The following is a 19,227-nucleotide window of genomic DNA, read 5'->3' as shown; positions in this document are numbered from 1 at the left end:
GGGTGCCGGGGCAGTTGACCGGGGTAGTGGTAGCCAGGTGGAAAGCATGGCCAGCCGTAGAGAAAGTATGGCCAGCCGTAGAAGAAACGGTAAATCTCTACCATAAACACACAGGGATCTACTCAATATTCAAAATGAAGTCACTGTGTGAAGCACCAGTGTGTCAATCGACTCTAGTTTTTTTTAAGCTTTTGAAAAATCTAACATAAGTGCAGATGGGAACAATAATACATATTCTGCTGCAATCTTTAGTTGGCTCCTCTTTCCTATATTACTGTGACATAATGCCTACTTCATTGAGAATGTGTGTGCAGTTTTAATTTGTCCATAGAAATAAAACATATTTTCAAAGTCTGTAAATTATGTATTTTCAACATCCATAAAATACGTATTTTCTGCTTCTGTATAAGACATATTTTTGACATCCATTTAAGGCATCTTTTTGACGTCCGTATAAAATGTATCTACTAACATTTCATTCGGCACGCACGTGAAATGTACGTGACGCCAACTTCTGGAAAAGATATGTATTTTTTTTGGTCTCCTGAGGAGGGCTCCGTGTTTTTAATGTAATTTCTCTTATGATTGGTGTGCTTCTTCTGCAACTTGTTTATTATTACAAATTAGGCACACATGTCAAATATTTTCCAAAGACAAATTCAGACAGAACTTTCATAATTTGAGTCTTTTGTTTGGTTTCAAACAACTTCTGCATAGCTGATGTTTTGACAGTGTGGGAGGTGGAACTGTGACGGTGTCCAAGGTGGAACTGCGTCAGAGCTGTCAAATCCACAAGCCGCTCCCGACATTATACATTATACCTAAAGCATACATTGCCTGCACGCGTTGTTTACCAGTTCAAACACTGGAATGTGAGAAGTAATGTACACCTTGATTAGGCTGATAGAAATCCTCATTATTTCGTTGAATGATTTTCAATTTGAGCGTAATTATTTCTATTGGCCTATAGCCTACACTTGCTCATTCTGAATTTCTAACACCACTGGGAAGGGTGTGGCTGATCACAAGAGCAGCTCTTCAGCAATTTGACAGCTCCAACACAAATTCACCTTTGACACTGGCAAAACATAGGCTATGCGGGTATCGGCTATCGGCAGTTAACGCTTGATCTGATTGAATCTAGGCCTTAACTGTTAGAATAGGCTGTTGTTGATGATGAAGTTGAAGATGAAAAAAGAACAAATAACTTCTCTCTCTGTACTTTCCCTCCATCACTGGAGTGAAAACAGAATTAATTATATTTTTAAATATTTTTTTTTATATCTAATCCATCTTGCTTTATTTTTAAGAACCACTAATTTCTCACGACAACAATGAAAAAAAATAGACAACTTTCATAATTTGAATATTTTGTTTGTTATTCAAAGAACACAGTTGTTACAAAAGCTTGTTGATGAAGTCGAAGGACTTCAGTTTCTCATAATTGGATCTCAGTAGTGAAGGAATTGTTTTGAACAATGCTTAATCATTGTGTTCTCATGGAATACAACATTTCCAACATTTCCAAACAAAACAACAATACATTCTCTCAAAGATTTTTTGACCGCAGTAATTTCATGGGCTGTGCCTTCCATCCCACTTCTGACACCAATGTAGAGAGTGGTGGTGCAGGGAAGCGAACCCCCCCAGCTAACACATAACGTTCTGAGAACCATACATTTCTTAGAGCTTGGTGAGAGCGTGGTTGTCCTATGGTTATTTTTCATGCAACCTTTATGCAACCGTCCCCAAAGCCAACATCTCCTTTGGCTGCCTTTCCTTCCAGTTCTCTGCTGCCAGTGACTGGAACGAATTGCAAAAATCGCTGAAGCTGGAGACATATATTTCCCACACTAACTTTAAACATCAGCTATCTGAGCAGCTAACCGATCGCTGCAGCTGTACATAGCCCATCTGTAAATAGCCCACCCAATCTACCTACCTCATCCCCATATTGTTTTTATTTACTTTTCTGCTCTTTTGCACAGCAGTATTTCTACTTGCACATCATCATCTGCTCATCTATCACTCCAGTGTTAATTTGCTAAACTGTAATTACTTCGCTACTATGGCCTATTTATTGCCTTACTTCCTCACGCCATTTGCACACACTGTATATAGACTTTCTTTTTTTCTATTGTGTTATTGACTGTACGCTTGTTTATTCCATGTGTAACTCTGTGTTGTTGTTTGTGTCGCACTGCTTTGCTTTATCTTGGCCAGGTCGTAGTTGTAAATGAGAACTTGTTCTCAACTAGCTTGGTTAAATAAAGGTTAAATAAAGGTTGAAATAAAAAAAATTAAAATAAATAAACGTTCTGGGAATGGTGCAGGATGTTACTTAGGTGGGAAGTTCAGTACTTCAGCATAACGTTTTCTCCAAGTTTCCTCATGGTTTGATTTAAATTCATGTTCTCAGAACATTAGGAAAACATTCCATAAAAAACGGAGGAAAACATTAGTAACTGTCATGGAAATTCTTTATAGGGACACTGGAAGTCAATCTAAAATGAATCACTTTATTATCAGCACGCTGGATTGGTTCCAACCAACTTAATGCACCAAGTACACATGTCAATCAGGAGCTCTCTCGGGTCAGTCCTGTTAAATCTCTTATATACAGACAAGTTATATTTGCATGATTTAGCTTATTTATCATTTATAATTAATTAATCATTAACGTCTGCTTCATTCATTTGACTGACCAATACTGGGTCATGCATGTGACAGACCAGTACCTCACGAGACTTCTTCTCTATAAGCTGAAACCTTAAAACTGAGATATTGTTTGTTCTCAAAACAAGGGTCTGGGTGTACTGCCAAATTGAAGATATTGATAGTGAGGATTCGTTCAATCAGTCACTTGCATGAACACAGAAATTGGTCATTAGAAAAGCACAAGAATAGAACACAGAAATTGGTAAATAGAAAAGCACAAACAACATTTTCCATCACATAATGTTCAAAGAACATTCTAAGAATTGTATTTAAAAACATACATTCTGTTCTCAGTGTCAACAAAAATCTATCATCTATCTTGTTAAGTGTGTTCAGGTGTGTTGGCTTCACCCACAAATTGGCCAGATCTGATCTTAATGAGTGCTTGTTGCCTTTGAAATGGGGTCTGTTTGAATAGATTAAAATTAGCAGCTTTGTATCAGTAAAAAAAATTGGCATTCTAGCTCCGTCTGGATGGCACAGTGTACTAATACCATGAAGAAAGAACAGAAGATCATAGGTTTGTATCTCACTGATGCTGGGCCACAATAAAAAAAATAAATGTGTTTGCATGATTAATGCCTAACCAAAATAATTTCCTATCTGTGTCCTATCAGTGTCCTATCTGCGTTTGGAGTTCAAAAGAGTTAACCCAAACTAAGCTAGCAGTGCTATTAAAAGTCTTATTGAAACAGGTTCTCAGAAAGTTTTTTTAGTTACCTTCAAAAAAACCTAATAAATCATCCCAGGAAAACTTTCAGAGAACCATAGTAAAACGTTTTCAGAACATCCCTGCAACATAAACATTTAAGTTCCCAGAACAGGCAACATTTTCACCTCAGTTCTCAGAACGTTGTTTAATAACCGAACCCCTCCGAATCGTTCAGCACTACTGAGAAAAGAATGCACTACGTTAAGGAATATGGCTGCAAGTGGATCTTCCAGCAAGACAATAACCCCAAGCACTAATTAAAATCCACAAAAAATGGTTAATTGACTACAAAATCAGTATTGTATTATTTATTGTATACAGTCATTTTTGCTCCTCTTTATCAAGGGTGCCAATAATTGAGTGTATGTGAGTAGCATGGAGTTCTGGGAGGGAGATGGTTTACATGTCAGCAGCAGGAGAAATATGATGTGGGTTATGACTAGTTTAGGGCAGTGAGTATTGGATAAGAGAGAGGGGGACAGATAGAGACAGACTGAAAGAAAGGAGAGAGAGAGAGAGATTGGAAGAGAGAGTGAAAGAGAGAGATTGAAAGAGAGGAGAGAGAGAGATTGAAAGAGAGAAGGCGAGAGAGATGGATTACATTAGACCTTCTTAGTGGCATATACCAACAACGTACCTCTTTAGAAAAGGAGTTTGATAAGGATTTGATTTAAAGAGAGCCCTACAGTACTGTATTCGCCGTGTCCTTGTTATTGTGAAAGGTATCTGTACTTTTGTTCAATTGCTTGGTTGATGCTCTTTCTTTGTCCTCTGTCTCCAGCCATTCCTTCACCTGAACATGATATAAGAACAACATCTTTGGACAAGATTCAGCTGCTAAAATGGCACAGCAATTACTGTAAGAGCTTTCCCACATATTGGGCTCTGTTCAATCCGCATCTCGGAAATATAAAGGCAATGTTCCTGCTTTAGCGGAGGCTGCTTTCATGGTGAACATTGCGTACTGTATGTCCCTTCAATCGGAAATGACTTGTACGTTTCTATCACGAATCTGCAACGCTTCAGCATTTCAGAATGAATAGAACCCATTATTATTATTTTACCCACTTGTACTCCCCAATTTCGTGATATCCAATTACGATCTTGTCTCATAGCTGCAACTCCCCAACGGGCTCGGGAGAGGCGCACGGTGCATGTACACTAGATCCACAATGACCTGGTGATGTAAAAGTCTAATAATTACATTTTCTTCCATATTCCTACAGATACCTGGTAACTGGAGATTCCTTCAAAACGATTGCCTACAGTTAATGTGTAGGGCACTGCAAGGTTGGGTGACCAGGTCCATCTGGGACTGCCTCCTGGAGGAATTCAGGTCTGTGAAGGCTACCTGTGTCCTGCGTAACTTCATGAGGATGAACAGGAGGATAGGAGGGGATCTGCAGCTCGCCGCAGTGTGCCAGGGGAGAAGTCTGCTGCTCTGCAGGATGTTTCAAGGATGGTGTCCAACAACACAGCAAGAGAGGCACTCCGTGTGCAGGAGATCTTCACCTCCTACTTCTTCGAAGAGGGTGCTGTTCCCTGGGAACACCATAGACTACACTATGCACAACCAAGGGCTCCTTTAAGAGCCATTCACATATCAATAAGAGTATTCTTCCATTTACTTAGCTTATTCAATTCCCAGTTTCTACTTCTCAGGTGAGGGTGCTGTTTTGGTAAGGCTGTGATGTCTGTACAAAAACAAAACAGGCCATTTTAATCACCCATATTGAAAAAATGTAGGACAATTAGACACCCTATAACCCACTCCTACACACTCATGTATCAATCTGATTGATGGATTGTGTTGGGCAGTAAACAGGTTCAGGTGTATAACTGTGACTCCTTCCACCTTCAAAGAATAGGCAAGATGGCCAACCATGGAGAATAGTAAGACAATTATTTCTATAATTACGCTATATTGTTTGTCCTTGTGTGTTCATTCATGTTTTTCAGCATAAAGTACTCTGCAGCCACTTAGTGTGGTGTGGACACCAGGTGAGGCCACACACAGATTCCTGTTGAACACTGTCACTTTAGCTACCTTATTTTCTCAATAACAGTATCTCTCCTTCACTTCATCCCTCTCTCCTCTTCTCCCTAAATCCTCTAGGTTATATCAGCTGTGTTGGTGAACCCCTCCCTCATCTGAACTGGCTACATAGAGGGCACAGCATGATCAGAGGTGAGAGGGCACTAGGTCAGGTCAACAGGAAGTATTATTAGAGATGCTTTACATTGAAATGCAGATAGAGATGCAGAAGTCCCAGAGTTAATGATCCAAGGTCAGTTTAGCATTTCACCTCCTGATGATTATGATGACTAACAATGTTAGAATAAAAAATGAAAAACACAAGGCTTAAACATGCTCTCTCTCCATCTGTCTCTCATCTGCAGACATGTTTTGATGAGAGAGAGGATGCCAACCCCCAGTTCCATCATCGCCATCTCACCCGCTCTTAAGACCCGGGGCGGCATGTAGCCTGGTGGTTAGAGCATTGGGCCAGTAACCGAAAGGTTGCTCGATCAAATCCCCGAGCTGACAATGTAAAACTCTGCTGTTCTGTCCCTTAACAAGGCAGTTAACCCACTGTTCCTAGGCCGCCATTGTAAATAAGAATTCGTTCTTAACTGACTTGCCTAGTTAAATAAAAAATAACCTTTGGGCCAACTAGAGACACTATTATGTAATTGTGATGAACTGAGAGAATATTTGGGTAGCACTGATTCATTAATCATATGCTGCCTTCCCTGCTCCTCTGTTCTTACCTCTTTCGAACTGTCTTTTACAACTCTCACCACCTCCTTTCTTCCTCTGTTTTTATAATGCACAACAGATGTGCATTGAAGTACAGATTGAACTTGTATTTATAATATTACAAGTATAATATTTATAATGCATGTATTTATAACACTTGGATAATGAACTTCTTTCAATAAAGCGTTTCACATTCTCTACTGGTTGAAATTAAGTCTCATTTGATGAAATACTCCACCTATCCTGTGTTTATCAGATAAGTGCAGATGAAGGGCATTAGATATTGAGATTAACCGGTTTTAGAGTATTTACATGATATATAGGAAGTGTAGTGTACTGTTTTTTAAAATTATATTTCTGTATATATTAATTACAAATCAGCCTTTACCCTCTTACATTTAGACGTTCCGCTAGCGGAACACCTGCTCCAATATCCAATGATGGGCGTGGCGCGAATTACAAATTCCTCAAAAATACAAAAACTTCCATTTTTCAAACATATGACTATTTCACAGCATTTTAAAGACAAGACTCTCCTTTATCTAACCACACTGTCCGATTTCAAAAAGGTTTTACAGCGAAAGCAAAACATTAGATTATGTCAGCAGAGTACCCAGCCAGAAATAATCAGACACCCATTTTTCAAGCTAGCATATAATGTCACATAAACCCAAACCACAGCTAAATGCAGCACTAACCTTTGATGATCTTCATCAGATGACACACCTAGGACATTATGTTATACAATACATGCATGTTTTGTTCAATCAAGTTCATATTTATATAAAAAAAAAGCTTTTTACATTAGCATGTGACGTTCAGAACTAGCATACCCCCCGCAAACCTCCGGTGAATTTACTAAATTACTCACAATAAACGTTCACAAAAAATATAACAATTATTTTAAGAATTATAGATACAGAACTCCTTTGTGCAATCGAGGTGTCCGATTTTAAAATAGCTTTTCGGTGAAAGCACATTTTGCAATATTCTGAGTAGATAGCCCAGCCATCACGGCTAGCTATTTAGACACCCACCAAGTTTAGCCCTGACCAAACTCCGATTTACTATTACAAAAGTTTGATTACCTTTGGTGTTCTTCGTCAGAATGCACTCCCAAGACTGCTACTTCAATAACAAATGTTGGTTTGGTCCAAAATAATCCATCGTTATATCCAAATAGCGGCGTTTTGTTCGTGCGTTCAAGACACTATCCGAAGTGTAAATAAGGGTCACGAGCATGACGCATTTCGTGACAAAAGATTTCAAAATATTCCATTAACGTACTTCGAAGCATGTCAACCGCTGTTTATAATCAATTTGTATGCCATTTTTCTCGTAAAAAAGCGATAATATTCCGACCGGGAATCAGCGTTTAGGTAAACAGACGAAAGAAAACAAAGCATGAGGTCGACTCGGGCACGCGCCTGAGTCTCACAGTACTGTAACCAGCCACTACCCAAACGCGCTACTTTTTTTCAGCCAGAGCCTGCAAAGCCACGATTCAGCTTTTTGCCGCCTTCTGAGAGCCCGTGGGAGCCGTAGGAAGTGTCACGTAACAGCAGAGATCCTCTGTAATGGATAGAGATAATCAAGAAGGGCAAGAAATTGTCAGACAGGGCACTTCCTGCATGGAATCTTCTCAGGTTTTGGCCTGCCAAATGAGTTCTGTTATACTCACAGACACCATTCAAACAGTTTTAGAATCTTTGGAGTGTTTTCTATCCAAAGCTAATAATTATATGCATATTCTAGTTTCTGGGCAGGAGTAATAATCAGATTAAATCGGGTACGTTTTTTATCCGGCTGTGAAAATACTGCCCCCTAGCCATAACAGGTTAACTAGTTCAATGCTGTTTCTAGTCTGTTAGTTACAATGTGTAACTATTGATGTCCCAGGACCAAGATTGGTAATCCCTGTTGAAGTGTATAATTGTAATACATACATGCAGACACAGCATCATTCAAGACTGGAATTTGATACTCCTGGTATTGGATATGACTGAAAAATGATCTCAAAGACATTCATACCTAAACTGCACCTTTATTTGCCAAGGTAGAGTACATGATCAGTGAATATATTAAATGTACAGGCTACAATGTGGGGATCTCATGCATGGTAATAACTACATGTATATATGACTTGCATCCTTAGCACAAAGTTATATTATATTCTACTCAATATATAGGCTTCACCAATGTCATTCAGACTGTTGTGAAGTTGATACAACTGGCTATGATAGCTGAGGTTCATAGCTAGGTTCTGAACTAATATGTGTACCAAACGTTTGGGTCCACACACAGATTGGCTAGATAGCTAGATACACATCGATAGGCATACAGGTATTGTTATCCTCCACTGCACAATAAGCAAGAACATAGCTAGCTATGTTATTTAATCTATCTGCATTGCATGGCAAATATCAGCAAGGCAAGCTTACAAAAATTATACATTCAATTTGCAGTAAATGCTTTAGCTAGCTAGATTCTTTACATCCACTGTTTCACAAGACGACAGCCTGGTTTGCTGGTTGTTTCAGGAGTCCCTAAAGCAAACAACCAGAATTACAATTTCATTCTCATGTCACAACACCCATAAAGATAGCTGGCTCATGTTAGCTAGTCAGCTAGCTTGCTAAACCGCGATTTTTGTAAATTAACTTTATGATAAAAGAATATGCATAATTGTTTGTCTCTACATTAACTAACATATTCCTGTCAACTGTACATTTTTTGCATGATTCGTTATGATGTTATAATCACTTACATTTGCTTCCATCCTAGGGTTTTTGTCAGCCATCTTTGCTGAAAAAAGTCTCCAGACTTTGGATCGCATAGCATCAAATTCGTCATGGGAACCACTCGATATGATTGGTCATAGCCCTGCGGTTGCCACTGGTGATTTGCATAAAGTTGGGAAAAGTTCATTTTTTTCACCACCTCCCACGCCACCTTCGCACTGCCCAAAGGTCCCCCGCCCTCTCTTCTTCCCATTGGTTTCCTTCCATTGAAATGAATGGGAAGCGGTGTTTGACCACGCGGCATCCTGTGCTAGTGTATCATGCATACGTCCTCTGAAACGTTCCGCCAAACCGCGCTCCTTAACACCCGCCCGCTTAACCCGGAAGCCAGCTGCACCAATGTGTCGGAGGAAACGCTTTCAAGTGACGTCTGAAGTCAGCTTGCGCTACAGGATGAGCCAAGTTAAGCCCTCCACTAGTAAAGCCCCCCCCCGGCCAAACCCTTCCCTAACCCGGACAGCGCTGGGCCAGTTGTGCGCTGCCCTATGAGACTCCCGGTCAAGGCCGGTTGTGACACAGCCTTGCATCGAACCCGGGTCTGTAGTGACGCCTCGCCTTAGAGCGATGCGCCACTCGGGTGGCCCCAATATTACTATTATTACCCCCTTGTCCTGTTGATCTATTTAAGCATTTTCTGTGTGTCTTACAAAAGGCATTTTTATTGGAGCAGAAAGGAACATTAACAGAAAACAGCCTTTCTATTGGAGCAGAAAGGAACATTACAACTTCTTCAGGATTGGTGGGTCCCCTGCGTGATGGTTGAGCTAACGTAGGCTGATTCGATTAGCATGAGGTTGTAAGTAACAAGAACTCTTCCCAGGACATAGACATATCTGATATTGGCAGAAAGCTTAAATTCTTGTTAATCTAACTGCACTGTCCAATTTACAGTAGCTATTACAGTGAAAGAATATCATGCCATTGTTTGAGGAGAGTGCACAATTTTGAACATGAAAAGTTATTAATAAACAAATTAGGCACATTTGGGCAGTCTTGATACAACATTTTGAACAGAAATGCAATGGTTCATTGGATCAGACTAAAACTTTGCACATACACTGCTGCCATCTAGTGGCCAATATCTAAATTGCACCTGGGCTGGAATAATACATTATGGCCTTTCTCTTGCATTTCAGAGATGATGGTACAAAAAAATACAAAAAACGTTTTTTTTCTTTGTCTTATCTTTTACCAGATCTAATGTGTTATTTTCTTCTACATTCATTTTACATTTACATTTGAGTCATTTAGCAGACGCTCTTATCCAGAGCAACTTACAGTAGTGAATGCATACATTTCATACATTTTTTTCCATACTGGTCCCCCGGTCTGGTCCCCCGGTCCCCCGTGGGACCATTCCTTTCACATTTCCACAAACTTCAAAGTGTTTCCTTTCTAATTGTACCAAGAAAATGCATATCCTTGCTTCAGGGCTTGAGCTACAGGCAGTTAGATTTGGGTAAGTCATTTTAGGCTGAAAACTAAAAAAAATAGGGGCCGATCCTTAAGAGGCAGAAAACAGCCTTTCTATTGGAGCAGAAAGGAACATTAACAGGAATGTCTAATTTTAGAGGCCAGCACTCAGCGCACTCCATTTCTTTCTTAGAATGGCTTCAAAGGTACATTGATTTAAAAAAATTAAGTTATGGTATTAGGACCATCTAAAACACAAAACACTTTTACTTGTAAAAACATAAAAGAAGAGAACTTCATTGTCCACTTTCCTGCATCAAACTACTGTGTCAGAAAGAATTTGAGCTCTATTCAATCCGTAGCAATCCGAAGATCTGCTTTATAGCACGATTGACTGTAAAGTCAATGTTCCCGCAGTAGCGGAGAATGCATTCACGGTTAAAGCGGCATATGTCGGAAATTACCTTTACATTTTTAAGCGGATTTTACTTGAGCATACACATTGAATCCAGCCCTTTGTGACAATCTCAGCACTCCTTCCCACAGCATATGCTCAAATGAAAACCAGAGTGAGGCATTTGATTGGAATGTTACAGAGCAGTTGTTCTGAAGTCTATTCATCAGTAATATAACAATTCCAGCAGAGTAATAACATTCATTCATTTCATTGTCCTCATTATGTCCCCTCATATGTTTTCTGTCACTCTCTGGTCGCACACAACATTGTATCAAACAGAATAGATAGGTGTGTGTGTGTATCCCAATGGCATCCTATTCCCTGTATAGTGCACTACTCTTGAACAGGGCCCATAGGCACTATACAGAATAGGGTGTCATTTGGAAGGCAGACAGGCTGACTGTTTGGGGCTAGTTCCTAGCAGAGAAACAACTGCAGCTAACTCTGCGAAACAGATTGATTCTAGAAGACCATTTCAACACAGTAATCAACAGTCCCACAGCTGAAGATGTAAAACTTGAGGCAGAGTGGGAAACGTCTTCAACCTTGACGTTTTCGTCTCTCCCCGCTTGAACAAGTTTGGACTATTTTGAAGAGGTGTGGATGGTCTGACACAGGCAGAGGACTGCAGTGAGTTAATACATAAGTCAGATAATGCAGACGAATGTCACACACAAGGAAATAGCATAGAGAGATGCACAACGGTGATGCATTCAAAGAGGTACTGAAAGGTTAAACAGACGTGTCCTCCGAAAAACTAAATACTATTCATTTGGAGACTTGGAGAATGAGAAGCATTGGAACATCAATGTTCTAAATTGGAACACAAACACATCATGTTGACGGAAACAGACAAGGCTCAACTGAGGAAACGTTCTGCAATATTTCTTCAAGGCACACCCATTAAAGACATCCAAATATTACATTGGAGACTAGATCAAACCCCTAACTCAAAACAATTTTGGGACTGAGTTCACGTTGTGTCCTTGATTCCTTTTTTTAATCATGATTGATCTTTTTTGAAGAAGAAACATTGAATTATGATGGACAGACATAATTATGACAGGCCAAGATGTATACAGAACCTACGTCCAACACGCCATGTTCGATAAGATCTCAGATCATCAGTGGTTTACTAAGACACTGCATCTCAGTGCAAGAGCCGTCACTGCAGTACCTGGTTCGAATCCAGGCTGCATCACATCCGGCTGTGATTGGGAATCCCATATGACGGCACACAATTGGCCCAGCATCGTCCGAGGTAGGCCATCATTGTAAATAAGAATTTGTTTCTTAACTGTCTCGCCTAGTTAAATAAAGGTTAAATAAAAAATAAAAATATGTTTCTGTTATTATGGCTGTTTAATACGTTTTAATGTTGTACTCTCTTTGTGCACACGCTGTAGGGCTTGAGAACAATGCTGTGATAACATTATGGGATGTTGAACACAATTGTACACCATTTTTGGGGACCAGTTTTGGCCTGTAAGTGTTACTTTCAAAACTACTGTCTGAAATGATACAAAACCGTTGAAGTACCACTGTAAGATGATTGCACTAACTGTAAGTTGTTCTGGATAAGAGAGTCTGCTAAATTACTACAACGTAAATGTAAAATGCATTGAAGTTACACACACAGTGTGACAGTAAATATTGAAGAGCTGTTTACTCAGTACACACCGGAGGCAGTGTGGCGCATTGCTTTGTGGAGGAGGGGGAGGAGGAGGTGGGGGAGAAAGGAGGACTGGGAGGTGTTGTGAGTGGTGGGTGAGATCCCCAATGGCAGCATTCATTCATCATGTCATCTCATCTCTCGTTCTATCTCTCTACGTACCACTATCACTCTCTCTTTCTCTGTTGCCCCCCCCCTTCACTCTCTGAATTTGTGAATAGGCTACAATCTCAACAGTCATTCATGACACAACGTTTAGCATGATAGCTCCAGTAAATAGTGAATTAGTTTAATAAATTCCAAATATGTGAGGCTGTGTACTGGAATGTGTTTGGACTCACAGGACATGTTGGTCAGATATTATAAATTAATGAGGGACAGACAAACCAGCTCTCACTGGACGCTTTAATCCCAGATTATCTCTCTGAGTCCAATGCTGAAATAGGAAAAAAAAAGGCAAACGAAAGGTATTATTTGTCCAGTGATGGAGAGAATGGGGGAGGGAGGTGCTCTCATACATGCCTCTGGACATGCACGCACACATGTGAATTATCTATTATTCTTATTTATTTTATTAACCTATCCACCACACCCCCCCCCCCCATCTTCAAAGGATACATATCCTTTTTTGGTTTTGCAGCTTTTCTGATACATATACATACATTTTACATAATAATTATACCGTTTATTCAGAAAGAATTCAGACCCCTTTCCCTTTTTCCATGTTTTTTTTTGTTACGTTACAGCGGACAATTCCTTCGACCTCATGGCTTGGTTTTTGCTCTGACATGGACGGTCAACTGTGGGACCTTATATAGACAGGTGTGTGCCTTTCCAAAGCATGTCCAATCAATTAAATTGACCACAGGTGGACTCCAATTAAGTTGTAAAAACATCTCAAGGATGATCAATGGAAACAGGATGAACTTGAGCTCATAGCAAAGGGTCTGAATACTTATGTAAGTAAGGTATTTCTGTTAACATTTTTAATAAATTGGCAACATTTCTAAAAACCTGTTTTTGCTTTGTCATTATGGGGTATTGTGTGTATATTGATGAGGGAAAAAATGTATTTAATCCATTTTAGAATAAGGCTGTAACGTAACAAAATGTGGAAAAAGGGAAGGGGTCTGAATACTTTCTGATTGCACTGTATGTACAATTTTAACATTACATTGTAGACTAAGTTGTTGTTCGGGGTGATGAACCCTCTGCTCTTCTGAACCCCCTACTGTTCTGAACCTTCTTCTCTTCTGAACCCCTTACTGTTCTGAACCCTGTATTGTTCAGAACCCTGTATTGTTCTGAACCCCCTACTGTTCTGATCCCCATACTGTTCTGAACCCCCTACTGTTCTGAACCCCGTACTGTTCTGAACCCTGGACTGTTTGGCACCCCCTACAGTTCTGAACCACGTACGGTTCTGAACCCTCTTCTCTTCTGAACCCTGTACTGTTCTGAACGCCGTACTGTTCTGAACCCTGTACTGTTCTGAACCCTGTACTCTTCTGAACCCTGCACGTTTCGGTACCCTCTACTGTTCTGAACCCTGTCCTGTTCTGAACCCCCTACTGTTCTGAACCCCATACTGTTCTGAACCCCCTACTGTTCTGAACCCCGTACTGTTCTGAACCCTGGACTGTTTGGCACCCCCTACAGTTCTGAACCACGTACGGTTCTGAACCCTCTTCTCTTCTGAACCCTGTACTGTTCTGAACGCCGTACTGTTCTGAACCCTGTACTGTTCTGAACCCTGTACTCTTCTGAACCCTGCACGTTTCGGTACCCTCTACTGTTCTGAACCCTGTCCTGTTCTGCAGATGTAAAAGCACGGTAGCTAGGAAAAAAATCCCTAGAAACGCAGGAACCTACGAAGAAACCTAGAGAGGAACCAGGCTCTGAGGGTTGGCGAGTCCCCTTCTGGCTGTGCCGGGTGGAGATGACAAGAGTACATGGCCATTAAGGCCAGATCGTTCTTCAAGATGATTAAATGTTCATAGATGACCAGCAAGCTGAAGTTTATTTAGTGCCCTTTCCAGTTAGCCAGAGAGTAAAGCATTGCAGTAGTCTAATCACGAAGTGGCTAAAGCACGGATGAGCTTTTCTGAATAATTTGGGACAAAAAGTTCCAGATTTTTTAAATATTAAGAAACTGCTCTTTAAATATTTTTGATATGTTCATCAAAAGAGAGATCGGGGTCCAGTGAAACGTTGAGGTCCTTCACAGTTTTATTTGAGATGACTGTACAACCATCAGGATTCATTGTCAGAACCGACAACAGATCTTATTATTTCTTGGGACCTATAACTAGCATCTCTGTTTTCTCAGAGTTTTAAAGTAAAACAATTGCAGCCATCCATTTCCTTATGTCTGAAACACAGGATTCCAGGGTAGGCAATTTTGAGGCTTCGCCATGTTTCCTCGAAAGGTACAGCTGTGTATCATCTGGCAAGTTGACATTGTGTTTCCGAATGACGTCACCAAGAGGTAGCATATATAGTGAAAAAAATATTGGTCCTAGAACAGAACCTTGAGGAACACCGAAGATTACCATTGATTTGTCAGAGGACAAACCATCCACAGAGATAAACTGACATCTTTCCAATGGATAAGTAGCTCTTTCAGTAGTTTTGTTGGAGTAGGATCCAGTAGACAGCTAGAAGGTTTAGAGGCAATTACTATTTTTGTGAATGTTTAGAGAGATACAGGGTTAAAAAAACTTGAGTGTCTCCAATCATCCGAAGTCCTAGCAATTCTGTGCAGACTCAGGACAACTGAGTTTTGGAGAAATACGCATATTCAATAAGGAGTCCGTAATTTGTTTTCTGATGATCATGATTTTTTCGTAGAATAATCTTTTCATGAATTCATCACTGCTGAAGTGAAAGCCATCTTCGCTTGGGGAATGTTGCTTTGTAGTTAGCTTTGCGATAGTATCAACAAAGAAATTGGGATTGTTTTTATTCTCTTCAATCAGGTTGGAAAAGTAGGCTGATCGAGCAGTAGTGAGGGCCTTTCGACATTGCACAGTACCGTCTTTCCCAGCTCGTCAGAAGACTTCAAATTTGGTGGAGCGCCATTTCTGTTCTAATTTACTGGATGCTTGCTTTAAGGCTTGGGCATTTTCTGTATATCACAGAGCTAGTTTCTTGAGACGTATTGTTTCTAGCGGTGTGACTGCATCTAGGGTATTACGCAAGGTTAAGTTTAGATTGTTGGTTAGGTCGTTAACTGATTTTTGTACTCCGACATCCTTGGGTAGGTGGAGGGAGTCTGTAAGGGCATATATGAATCTTTGGGTTGTGTGAGAATTCATAGCACGGCTTTTGATAATCCTTGGTTGGGGTCTAAGCAAATAATTTGTTGCGATTGCAAACGTAATAAGATGGTGGTCCGATAGTCTAGGATTATGAGGAAAAACATTTAGATCTACAATATCTATTCCAAGGGACAAAACTAGATCCAGAGTATGATTGTGACAATGCGTAGGTCCCAAGACATGTTGGACAAAAATCACTGAGTTGGTGATGGCCCCGAAAGCCCTTTGGAGTTGGTCTGTGGACTTTTCAATGTGAATATTGAAGTCACCAAAACAGTTAATATTATATGCCATGACTACGAGGTCCGATAGGAATTCAGGGAACTTAGAGAGGAACGTTGTATACAGCCCAGGAGGCCTGTAAACAGTAGCTATATAAAGTAAACTGCATAGATTTCATGACTAGAATCTCAAAAGACGAAAACGCTGTAATTCTTTTCTTCATAAATTGACATTTGCTGTCATAAATGTTTGCAACACCTCTGCCTTTGCGGGTGTTGTGGTCACTAGTGTAAGCATGAGGAGAGGCCTCATTTAACACAGTCATTTTATCAGGCTTAAGCCAGGTTTCAGTCAGGCCAATCACCTAAAGTTTATGCTCAGTGATTAGTTCATTGACTATGACTACCTAGGAAGTGAGGGATCTAACATTAAGTAGTCCTATTTTGAGATGTCAGGTATTATCACAATCTCTTTAAAAAATGACAGGGATGGCGGGAGGTCTTTATTCCAGTGAGATTGCTAAAACGAACACTGTCATGTTTAGCTTTGCCCAACCTAGGCCTGCACCCAATCTCATTGTGGAGCTAGAGGAGTTAGAGCCCTGTCTATGTTGATAGATAAGATGAAAGCACCCCTCCAGCTAGGATGGAGTCTGTCAATCCTTCTGAACCCCTTACTCATCTGAATCATCTGCTCTTCTGAACCCCCAACTCTTCTGAATCCCCTACTCATTTGAACCCCCTACTATTCTGAACCCCCTACTCTTCTGAACCCCCTACTCTTCTGAACTCCCTACTCTTCTGACGACTCTACTCTTCTGAACCCCCTACTCTTCTGAACCCCCTACTCTTCTAAACCCCCTACTCTTCTGAACCCCCTACTCTTCTGAACCCCCTACTCTTCTAAACCCCCTACTCTTCTGAACCCCCTACTCTTCTGAACCCCCTACTCTTCTGAACCCCCTACTCTTCTGAACCCCCTACTCTTCTGAACCCCCTACTCTTCTGACGACTCTACTCTTCTGAACCCCCTACTCATCTGATGACTCTGCTCTTCTGAACCCCCTACTCTTCTAAACCCCCTACTCTTCTGAAACCCCCTACTCTTCTAAACCCCCTACTCTTCTGATTCCCCTACTCTTCTAAACCCCCTACTCTTCTGATTCCCCTACTCTTCTAAACCCCCTACTCTTCTGAACCCCCTACTCTTCTGAACCCCCTACTCTTCTAAACCCCTACTCTTCTGAACCCCCTACTCTTTTGAACCCCCTACTCTTCTGAACCCCCTACTCATCTGACGACTCTGCTCTTCTGAAACCCCTACTGTTCTGAATCCCCTACTATTCTGAATCCCCTACTCTTCTGAACCCCCTACTCTTCTGAACCCCCTACTCTTCTGACGACTCTGCTCTTCTAAACCCCCTACTCTTCTGAACCCCCTACTCTTCTGAACCCCCTACTCTTTTGAACCCCCTACTCTTCTGAACCCCCTACTCATCTGACGACTCTGCTCTTCTGAAACCCCTACTGTTCTGAATCCCCTACTATTCTGAATCCCCTACTCTTCTGAACCCCCTACTCTTCTGAACCCCCTACTCTTCTGACGACTCTACTCTTCTGAACCCCCTACTCTTCTGAATCCCCTACTCTTCTGAACCCCCTACTCTTCTGAACCCCCTACTCTTCTGACGCCTCTGCTCTTCTGAACTCTCTGCTATTTTCCCTTGAAAACCGTGGCTAATGTAACTGAGTGTACTATCCTGGCTAAATAAATCAAAATGACATTTTCTGAACCCTGTGCTCCTCTCATCCATCAGTCTTCTCTGTCAGTAAGAGTTGAATGAATCACCGCCGACCAGCCATTCAATCACAGCTTTGGCCTTCAGCTATCAGGTTCAGCGTTAGATGGTCTTTCTGACTGACTACACTTCAGACTTATTTCAGGGGCCAGTAAACTCACGGTCAGCTCAAGAGCACAACCAGCTAGAGTATATTGATTCTACTGAACGCCATAGATACTATTTCCATAGTAGATGGTCTTTCTGTATCTCTGCCTGACTTATTCTAGGGGACAATAAACCAGCTAGCACATTGGTTCCTTGGAAGTTGTGGGAACATATGTTATTTTCATTGACTGTGGGAATGAAGACATGCATTTCCTGACTGATAAAACGTATATATATATATATATATATATATATATATATATATATATATATATATTATATTTTACGCATATAAAGCTGTTCATTTTAGTCTATTAAAACAGACCCCATTTCAAAGGAAACAAGCACTCCTTAAGATCAGGTGTGACCAATTAGTGGGCGCAGTCAACAGACCTAAATACACTTAACAAGATAGAGGCTAGAGAAAGTTTTGTTGATGCTGACAACGGAATGTATATGTTTTAAAATAACATTCTTAGAACACAGAACAAGTTTTCTTGTGGTTTTTATGGAAAGTTTTCTTAACGTTATGTAAACAATTTGAGAACATGACTTTAAACAGAACCACGAGGAAACCTATAGTAAACGTTATGTTGAAGTACTGAAATGTCCACAGAAGAACGTTGTTTCTTAGAGTTCTCTGAATAATTTGAGAGCATTGCCAATGTCAAACCAGTTGGAGAACGTTCCAGGAACATTACCAGAATTTTAATTAAACGTAACCATGTTTGAACTTTTAGGAAACATTATGTTAAAGTAATGAAATACCAAGAAAATATGTTCCTTTAATGTGCTGAGAAAGTTCCAAAGCCAAGCAACTATCCTGCACCATTCCCAGAAAGTTGTGGGAAGGTTGCTTACAAAATAACCATAGGACAACCACGCTCTCACCAAGCTCTTAGAAACATACGGTTCTCAGAACGTTATGTGCTAGCCGGGTAATACGCAGTGAACTCAACGACCAGTACTGCATAACTTCTCAGTATTTCCATAAATGTTTTGTTCACTGTCAGTATAGGAGTGGTACCAGCAATATGAAAACCAGCAGCTCCATAGTGGTTTCCCTTTCTCGGGTTGCAGAACTAATCACAATCACTGCTTCAACACCACAAAAACAACATTGTTCGATTTACATCTCTCTTTCGCAATTTTGCTCTCGCAAGCACAGGGTTCACTCTGCTGCCATATAGCAGACAGAGACAATAC

The sequence above is a fragment of the Salmo salar genome, chromosome ssa14 (genome assembly GCF_905237065.1).
Source record: "Salmo salar chromosome ssa14, Ssal_v3.1, whole genome shotgun sequence".
Lineage (NCBI taxonomy): Eukaryota > Metazoa > Chordata > Actinopteri > Salmoniformes > Salmonidae > Salmo > Salmo salar.
Note: the sequence above shows the minus strand (reverse complement) of the source record.